This window comes from Felis catus, chromosome C1 (assembly GCF_018350175.1).
Source record: "Felis catus isolate Fca126 chromosome C1, F.catus_Fca126_mat1.0, whole genome shotgun sequence".
NCBI lineage: Eukaryota > Metazoa > Chordata > Mammalia > Carnivora > Felidae > Felis > Felis catus.
The window spans coordinates 74,379,925-74,390,645 of record NC_058375.1 but is presented as its reverse complement, the minus strand read 5'-3'; the positions used below and the strand labels follow the sequence as shown (position 1 = coordinate 74,390,645).

Below are 10,721 nucleotides of genomic sequence, written 5' to 3'. Positions count from 1 at the left end.
AAATTTAAAACAAATGTAATGAAAAGTAAATATGAATAAAAATTGTGATATTCCCTATTTTACTTCAGTAGATAATTTTCCTGGCATATGAGTTGTTTTTTTGAAGACTTTTGTAAAATTTTACTTCTGGTGTGAATGAGGGTGCAAAATGATACATCAGAGCTTATAAGTTCTATTGATAATGAATACTGATAATAAGTGTAACTATCAGTATATTTTAAAAGCTTTTAGTTTAAATTTTATAAGGAGTATATGTTTAAACCTTCAAACATTGAAAGGTATACAGCAATTATATCTTTTTTAAAGCAAGAGCTTTAAAGAGCATAATACTCCATGGATTATTGGCTCTCACAGAGTAGATCAGGAATCAGCAAACTATAGTGTGTTGGCCAAATCCAGCCTGTTGGCGGACAAGTCTAGCCAAACCCATTTGCTTAAGCTGCTTTACTGCTACAAAGACAAAGTTAAGTAGTTGTAACAGACTGTATGTCCCAGAAAGCCTAAAATGTTTAATATCCCTTAACATAAAAAGTTTTCTGATTTTTGAAGTAGTTTTCACTGGATGTTAGTAGTTCTTGGGATGCATCCAAATCATTAGCCATATTTGTAAATAAGTACAGATATCTGAATTCTACCTTAGGCATTATAACATCAATGAGTTACTTGTTCTCTGATTTTCAGTTGAGTTTGGTAGGTGGGAAACACTACTAGGAGACTGTTAGAAGGGAGGAAGAAAAGTGAAGTCAGGTGTTATTTCCCTTGTTTCTTCCCTCCAAGCTCCTCTCATTTAGATGGCTCTCTTCATGCATTCTTGGTGTATCAGTGGTTTCATAATCAGCCCCTCTCTTAACACCTTTAAGTTGTAGAGGGACTATTTGAGCACTTACTGTTTTGGGGGTATTTAATAATACTTTTTAGTTTCTTTAATCCCTATTAATACTTTTGTGAATAATTCCTTTTTTAACTTTCATAAATTATATTCATTTTAATTTGCCTTCCCTTTCAAGCTGGAAATCTAACTAATACTGTAAATCTTTCTACTCTTCTTTTTTTAGATCAAAACTTCAACCCATCATTTCTCCATATTGAACTCCTGTCTTCAAACATCTCTTCCTCTTAGTTTTGTGCTATTTTAAATTAAAAATATCTACCTTCTATTTCTTTAATCAAGTTGTTAATAAAATTATAAACCATTTGGGGCTAAGAATGCTATCTGTGGATGGTTACTAGAACACTCCTTCCTGACTGATTTGATCCATTTATAACATTATTTGGTGTTATTCAACTGGTTTCTAATCTATTTTAAAAACCCCTGGTCCTCATGCCTGCATTTTGGCCATTCTTTGATGTCCATGCTCTCTGATTCCTCTTAAGTCTCATATTCATAGGGAGTACATGATTTCAGTGATGATACATATCTGTTCTTGCTCCAGTCTCTGATCTTCAGTTTCTGACAGGTGGCAGACAGAAATTCAGATGTACTTGACAAATGGCAGTCTAATAAAGTATTTCAGTTTTCTAAAACTTGGCTTCCCTTTGAAGGATCCTATAGGAAGCCTTTGCTCTATGACACTGTTGATGTTCTTGTGACACTTGCTTCTTTACACTTGATCACACCTGTTAACATTGAGGTTCACCAGCATTTTAACAACAGACATTTCTTGGATTTCCCCATTTGGCCAGTCTGCATCACACTAAGCACCCTAAACTAGAGAATTAAGATCGGTCCAAGGTACCTGATGAAACAGATCCATTTGATATGACGGCATACTACATAATATTTAAATTATGTAATACATGTATATCTCCTGTTTGGGAAGTTCTTTATATCTTTATTGGTGGTGAGCATAGCAAAGATAGGTTTTTCAAAATTTCTCCATATATAATATGCTCATAATTTCTTTTATGGAATTGCCCATCAGAAATCTGCCATTAAACCTCCTCCAGAGAGCATAACACAAGTGATCAGAAATAGATTGCTGTTATTATAGTGTGTATACAAAGATATTGTTCTTTTTTGTATAACTATTTTTGGTTTCTGAATACAATATTTTCATGAATCAAACTCAGCTTTAGTACTAATATCTCTTTATGAGAAGGACTCTGACATAGGAAGTAGAGAAAAGAATATGTAAATTTTATGGAAGAATGGCCAGGAAATACATGCAGGCTAATTTCACTGCTTGTATTTTCTTTTTTCTTTTCTTTTCTTTTCTTTTCTTTTCTTTTCTTTTCTTTTCTTTTCTTTTCTTTTCTGAAGTGAACATAACTGCAAGATTATATTGTCTTCATAATGTAACAAAATATGAGGCTTAGAACTGGATCACTTGGCTCTTTCTCTTATCTCCTCCCAGTTCAAAATGTTTGCATCCCTTAATAGCCAGCATTCTCTTAGATCTGCAGTTGGGCTCAACACATTCTAGCTTCAGCACAATCTTCTTTATAGTTTTAGCCTTTCTCCGCAAATTCGGCTTAGTTTGCCTACCATAGCCACTCTGCTTCCTGTCATAACACCGCTTTCCCTGGGCATAAAGAGAATCTTTGCCTTTCTTTTACTGGGTAACTTTGTGGGGTTGGAGCTTGCCATACTTCTTGCAGAAAGTTTGGCGGGTTTTAGGAACATTCGCCATGGTTGTGAAAGCACTATCGACGTGGAAAGACTGCTTGTATTTTCTTAAAAAATTGAGGCATGTTGGTAAGCTAATAACAAAAGAGAGCACTAGGGAACCACAAATGGAAGAGAATCATTAGTTCTAGCTAGTGATTCCTCTACCCTTACTTCTGGTGCCAAAATGTGATTATATAAAAAATGATAACACAGTGGATTGTGAAATACCTTTAAAAAGTTTTTCCTCTTAGACCATAAATAGTAATAATAAACATTTAATAATCACTTACTATAGGTGACCAAAAACTTGGAAACACAGACAGATGGGTGTAATAAGTAGCTATTGATATTACAATATATGATTTGTTCAGTGGGCTTTCTGATATACTCAGCATATTGTCTCTCATCGTGCTGGGTATCACCCTCAGATAAGCTCTGAAGAACTTACAACTTGTATGGTTAAAGGGCAGGTACTTTGGAAATCTTTTGAACGGTTCTGCAAGGCACCTCCTATCCCTTGGGTGTTTGGCAAGTTGGCCAGTTTGTACTGGCTACGACCTTGGCTATGACTGCTTCCTTCACCTTCTTGGAAATGGATCAGAGTCGACAAAAGAGTTTGTACAACAGACTGACTATATCTTTGAATGTTTAAACCACCTTTCTAAGTGTGCTATGAGAAATGGCAGCTCTTTCAAAGTAATATGCATTAAAAGGCTCTGCTATTTATTGTCAGGATCAGCCCTTCATCAGCTTAGCAGTATCAGCTCAACACATTCAGCTTTCATCAATCTGTAAAAAATATAAAATTATGGTATTTATATTTCCAGATTTTATGGATGCCCTGTATATATTGAGGAATCTTCTTTTTTCATGTAATTCTCATAACAAATCTATGAGTTGCCTTCTATTATTTCCATTTCACAGAGGGAAAAGTGGAAGAAGAGGGAGATTAAGTAACTTTTCAAAATCACAGAATTGGTAAATAGAAAATTATAGGTCTTAGGTTTAGGGAATGAGAACAAATTAGAGGGAGAAAATTTGGTGAAGAAATGCTATGTTAGCTAGTAGAACACAAATATTTTGCTGTATGTTTATATAATCTCTGGCTTGCACATCAGATATCAGATTTTAAGGTACACCAAAATGGCTTCCAGAGAGCTTTTCTGATAAGCATACCTCAACATGGAAGTGCTAGGTGGCCTTTGACAAATTTTTAGCATCTCTGTGCCTTCAAAAATGGGGATGATTATTTTAGCTATCTACCTACCAGGTGAGTTGCTATTTGGGAATTCGAATACAAATTGTTTTTTGACTTCCTTGGAAGAAAGTCGTACTATAAAAACAAATTTGGGCTATTATAATGACAAGTGTGTGAGTGTACATTAATTTCCCCCTTATGTTGTTATTGCCAGCAGATGGAGGTCGAAATTGAATTGCTGCTGACTGTTGTCCCTTGTTATGGCCTGTGGAGATATGACAATTGAGGAAGAACTTAGAGGAATGCCAAGTAGCAGAGCATGAAGCAGTGGGTGTGACCCACTGCCTTGGACATTTTATGGCTGATAGCACTTGGCGAGAAAAAAATCTGCAGACTCTATAGTAGTCTTGCAAATAGATCTCAACATTAACCATGCCCTCACCCTCACCCCTATTTGATTCGCCCTATAATCTATGCATTTGCCAAAATCCACTCTACTAATTGTCTGCTACCTCACTGGTCCCCTCACAAAATACCTAAAAACTAAATAAATCACGCTTGAAGGAATTTCTTCGTTGCATTGCAAATGTGGGCACAGAAAGTCGAGGCAATGCATATGAAACTTCCTGTTCTACTTTGATTCCTTTTGGGCTCGTCCTGGTTCTTCATTTTTTAAATCTTTTTGTTTGTCCAGAGATTATAACCTAGGGAGTCCTTGGATGATCTTCCAGTGGTGCCTGACCCAGGGGAATTAGAAGCACAATATCTGTGCATGCTATCATGCTCATTTTTGTTTTTTTTCCTTTAGGAGAGTCTGTAGCTTTCACAAGATCCTCGAAGGGGCTTAGGACTTCAAAAAGCTTATGAATTCCTGCTTTGGATCTTTGGTTTATGGGGCAGTGAAACTTTGTATGTTTGCTTTAACGATTGAGACACAGCATTTTATGTGAATGAGAACAAGGGAGTGGTGGAGAAAAACAGCTTGGAGGGCATTATTACCTTTCCCAATCTTCATTTCTTGTCATGAATTATTAATCATGAGGTAACACTTCATCTGATGCTTTGAAAACTCTCCCCCTGGTAAGAACAGCCTAATTGAATTGGAGGAAGTGGAGCAGGAAGAACTAAACGTGGACGTTGATGGTTTCACCAAAAGCAATTATACACCCTGCAGCCTTCTCCACCTGTTTGAAAACCCAAGGCCCACTAATTCTCATGCCACAAGGGAACGGATGGGAAAGTAGAGGAAAAATTAAAATTGTGGAGTTTCAAACATATCTTCCTTGAGAGTACTTCATTTTGGCAAAGGGGTGTATGGGGGGATAAGGCAGGATAAGTGGTGTGGACAGGGGTCTGATATACGGGAGATAAGAGCATGAACCAGTTCAGTCTCTGTGGAGTGCGTTCTGGCGAGGTAACAAAAACTTTAATACAGGCATACGTCTACCCAGTAATTCCAACTGCACCAATGCATATATCTCAAACTTTAAAATAAACATGCATAATGGAATATGAAGGAGTCATTAGAAATCACGATTAAATACATTTTGATATGAAACTATGTTTTTGATATTTTGTGTAAAAAAGGCAATAAACCAATATGAATGTATACGGAGTATAGTATAATACGCATTGAAGAGAAATGTAATACTTTGGAATTGAGGAATATGTACCTTAAGGCACATTTTTATGTAATATAAACATGGAGGAAGTCTGGTAGGATATGCACTAAATGATAAAAATGGCTCCCGATGAGTGCTCTGATTGCAGTTAATTTATTTTTGCTTATCTTTATTTTCATTTTATTTTCTGTAGTAAGCATGTACTTTTTTTGGTCATTAAATGTACTAATACAAATTCAGACATTATCTTCTTTTGAAAATACAGACTCCAGGTTGAAAATAGACGGTTATATCAGCAAAGGATCATTCTTGGCAACTCCCAGAAGTTGGGTCCCACCTATCAGAAATTGAAGCAGGGGTGTGGGTGCTTGCATGGCTCAGTTAGTAAAGCATCCAACTCTTGGTTTTGGCTCAGGTTATGATCTCATGATACATGGGTTTGAGCCCTGCTTTGGGCTCTGTGCTGACAGTATGGAGCCTGCTTGGGATTCTCTGTCTCTCCCTCTCTCTCTGCCCCTTCCCATTTCATGCTTGCGCTCTCTCTCTCTCTCTCTCTCTCTCTCTCTCTCTAAATAAGTAAACTTAAAAAAGAAGAAAGAAAAGAGGCTGAAACAAACAGAGATGATGGAGAATGCCCTTTCTCCTTCCAAATGACTAGAAGAGGCCGGTCTGGGCTTTTTCCCTGGATCTGAACCACTCCTTCCTATCCACAACCAGGTCAAACCAAGGGAGTTTCCACATGTTAAATAGCAAACAGAAAGGCTTTTGAAGACATTTGAAGAGAAAAGAAAAGAAATAATCTCAGACCCTACAGAATTTCCTACTTCATGCTGCCTTCACGCTGACTTCCCTTTACCCCATGATTACTCTGATCGTAGCATCTTCCAAACTATGCCAGAATTACCCAGCTTGATTTCCTTACACAATGCACACTCTGTCTGTCTTGGTTTCCACTGTATCCCCAGTGCTGAGCACAACACTCCATCAGTAAGTGCTGAGTGAGCAAATGATTAAATGAATGCATGTGTGAAGAGTAGCAAAGAACCACCAACTTGACTACGTTGGATTCCCCAAGAGCAAGTGCAATGAAATCCAGGTCTGAGAAACAGATATTTTTCCAAAATAGCCAGAGTGGAACAGGCATCTCCAAGGGATAAGAAATGATGACTCAAAACAGCACTTGTGGGGATTTGGAAGGGCTAACAAGGAGAGAGGGGGTGCCACAAAAACCAGGCTGAAATGAACAGGCAAAGATGGGTTGTTGCAGTTATATTGTACAATTGTAAATGACATTACTGTAGGCATGGGGGAACAAAGGTTGTTGAGTTTGCAGAGAAGTGGATTCTTGAATGGGTGAAAATTAAATCTGCAGGATGATTTTACGTGGAGACAGCACACAGGACAATTTTAGCCACATAAACAAGAATGGCCGCGTGCAATGATTTCTATTCAACCCCCCTGGCTTCCTGGCCTAAGCTGATTATTATTAAGCATTTATGCGGCATTTCATATGTACAAGTGCTTTACAATCATTTATTATTTATTCCTCACAACGTGAGAAAGCCACAAATCAAGGGCAGGGATAAAGTTAATACAATTTTATTAAACAAGAGGGGTGTGCCTAGCAGCAGGCTCAGCTACAACCAGGGAGTGTGACCTCACAGGAAAGAAGCAACAAGACAATTCCTTTTTCTCTTTTTCTGTTGCAATTTACACTTTTAATCAGTATTAAGTCAGGTGACCCTGCACACCTGGGAGAACTCCTGGGAGCCTGGAAACCTGGTGTGCCAGCTCAAGGGAAAGCCTGCCTCTGAATCTGTCCTTTCTATCGTCGGTTTCCTCCCTTCCTCCCCCTCCCTGCTGGCTCCATTTTATTTCTTGTATTTCATGGATTTTTTTTTTCTTTTTTTCCATCATGCCCCATCTCTCCTTTTGTTTGTTCCTATTTCTTTGTCTCTCATCCCAGTCTTCTTCCCCCTTCCTCTCATCTTTCTCTGACTCTCCTTTCTCTTCTCTGCTTCTGTTTCTACTTCTCTGTCCTCCTCTCTCTTCCCACAGACACACAGAGACGCACGGACACTACAGACAGAGAAAGAAGCAAAATCTAATTGTAGGAGGTGCAGAAGGTCATTTCCTCTCTAAGACAGTACTCCTTCACTGCCTTCTTCTGAGACCTGACACATGGAAAATTTTAACTCGATTTGTACAGGGAGAATAATGCCAGTGTTAATCCAAGTTGCTTGGAAGGTCATTTAAAAACCATTCCAGGTTGTTTTACTCCCACTGCTGGTGTTCTTCAGGCACTTCTCATAAATGCTAATGAATAATTCACCTTGGTAGTATAGACAAACACAGGCTGGTGGTGTTATTTGGAAATCATTCAAATTGACTAATTAGTCATTTCCTTTAGATTTTATTTAACAAAGGAAAAAGCATTTTGAGATATTTGGTAAATCATTATGTTACTAAAATCTTAATAATGTATTAATTTGGGGAAGGGTTGATCACATTTAGTGAAAAAGGCTGAATGGTTGCAATTTTTAAAAAATTATATATAAATTTATTACATTCTAGGCAGAATCTTACTAGTGAACAAAAATATCTTAGCTAGAGGTCTCACTGGTCTCATTTCGAGGAATAGATAAGAATCATTTGTTGTTAATGCGCATATTGAAACGAAGGATAGTAGATGAACACTCTCCCCAAAATCCCTTTAAGTACTAGTTTTCATTCATGACCACCTACTATGTGTAGGATACACTGTTCTACATGCTAGTGATAGAGCAGGGAACCGGCAGAAAAAGCACTTGCTTTTATGGAATTTAGATCCTATTGGGGATATTTTATAAAGATTAAAAAAAGATAATTATTAGATGATTAGATAGATAAATAGATGATAAGAAAGGAAGAAAGAAAGAAAGAAAGAAAGAAAGAAAGAAAGAAAGAAAGAAAAGGAAAAGAAAGGAAGAAAAGGAAAAGAAAGGAAGAAAAGAAAGAGAAAGAAATGGATGGATGTCATAAAATGACAAGTGCTAGGTAGAGAATAGAAAGTGATTGGGTATGTTTTGGGGTATATTGGATACTATTTTTGGAGCAGTCAGGAAAAGCCTTTAGGGATGGGGACAATAGAGCAGAGACTAAATATTGAAAAGGAATCACTGTGTTAAGATCCAAGCATTTCAAGGAGGTAGATAAGCAAGGTGTAAAGACCTGAGGTGAGAACAAGCTTGGTGCATTGAAATCTCATGTGTTTGTAGCCTAGTGAAAAAAGAAAGAGTGGTGAGAGAAAAGCTCTAAGTCTGGTCAGGGACCAAACTGCATTGTTTCTTTCTTTTGCTCATTAAACTTTTCCTAGCTAATAAAGGGAAGTTTCATCCCAGTGACTAAATCATTGCAATTCTCCATTATGGTAGGAGCAGGATGCGTTTCTTCAGTGTGACAATGTATCTCCCCTCTACTAATTTCCTTTTAAACCTATAACAATCTCTTCTTCAGGCCAGTAGATATAAGTCTTCAATGTGCCAATGAAGAGGAACCACAGAGAACATAGAAGGAACTTTCTTGGTTTTTCAATTCAGTGAAAGGCAGAGCATAATTAAAACGTGTAATAACGCACATCTTTGGATTTTATCCTCAAGATTATATTAAGATCCTCTTAGTTGGATAGAAGGAAGATTTCTGCACTCTACTTACACCCTTTTCAACCAAGACCAAACTGAGGAGAGAGAAGATAGATGCCTGACTTGACTTGCCAACATCTTTGGAGCCACAAGGCCTCTGCCAAAGCTCTTTTCCATGCTTTACTCCTTCCCTAAGAAGTGAGGGCCTTCCCAGTTCAAATTGGGTCCCGTCTCTGCTCATCCAGTGGTCACCAGCCAGTGGCCTGAGTTATAACACATAGACTTAGTGGGAGATGTGGCTGAAAAGACACTTTGGAGTCAGATTGGGATGGATCTTAAAAATAATGTCGGATGATGTTGGCAGCCTAAATAAAGAGGTAAACTAAGGCAAGTTCAAAATTGTCAAAATTATGAGCTTATTCAGGAATAGCAGGGGAATTGCAATTCAGGCCATGAAAACTGTATCAAGCTACAGATGAGTCTGTTAAGGTCTGGGGCAGGCTATATTTATGGGAATATAAAAAGGAATGTAAAGAGGGGAGAGTTTAGTTAGGTCTGTTAAAAGAAAAAAAAAATTGTGGCCAGCTTTGAAAATTCCGCAAGCAGACAAAACCAGCCCAGTCATACAAACAAAGATCAATTTAGCTTGCTTTGTGAGATCAGCCCAATCTGGATCATTTCTTGTTCATGTCTCTAAAAACCATAAGCAAAAATTTCCTGGGTTGATATGAAGCAACTCCTTGACCGTCTCCATATTATTTAAGAAAATTCCAATACTATCAGTTTTCTATAAACAGGCATTTATAGGAAATCAGTTTCCCAGTCCTTAAATTTTGTTTTCCTGAGGGGACATATGTGAGATTTTACATTTTATATCCTCTGGTCCCATTTTACATTGAAATCCTTTCATGTTTTCTCCCTTCTCTGAAGATCCTTCGCACAAAGCATTGCTGATCAATTATGGTATTCAGATGTTGTTCATTATTATTTTGTCAAAGGTATAATTCTTTACATGTGGATTTTTTTGTATGTTCTATGAAGCTGAGGAGGACCATCAGGTGTCTTTTTCCATGAAGCTGAGGAAGGCCATCCTCAAGAGTCTTGTCCCAGGAGGGGAAGGAAATGATACGGAATTTCACTGACCTCCTTTGGGCGACACGAGGGTTGAAAATGAAGAATCTCATCTACGTCCCTCTAAGATGGACCATTTAGTTTCCATGATCAGTTGAGTTTCAGGAAAAGCCCTTGGCAGGACAATAATTTTATTTGTACATACACTCAGGAAGAAGGCATTTGTTTACTAATGCAAAACAGTAGAAATTTAGTTAAAAAGGTTAAACTGAGGACCAGAAGCTCAATGACACCTACTGATTGAAATACACCTCTCAACCAGTTTCCCCACTTGCCTATGTTAAATAGATCAACAGTGTCCTAAGTTCTGGGAGTTTGGCCACCTTCTGCTACCATCTTGATGTTGTCCTTCATTATTTTTAATTCTTATGTTACTTTCCCTGACTTATTGACATAAAAACAGCATTCTTCCCCAAGTAAGGTACAGCTTCCCCTTGTGGAGCAGTGAGGAGGTTTAGGGCTCTGTGGTTTTGTAGGGTTACTTCTGCAAGGCTGTCTGTTTGGGTTTGTTGATATTCAGAAGCTTGGACAGAAGTATTGAA

The 10,721-nt window shown here is 37.7% G+C and overlaps 1 pseudogene; it reads right to left on the bottom strand.

Annotated features, from left to right (window-relative positions):
• Nucleotides 1-2,312: 2,312 nt before the first annotated feature.
• Nucleotides 2,313-2,983, bottom strand: LOC101081400 (annotated as a pseudogene).
• Between the last annotated feature and the right edge of the window lie 7,738 nt (nt 2,984-10,721).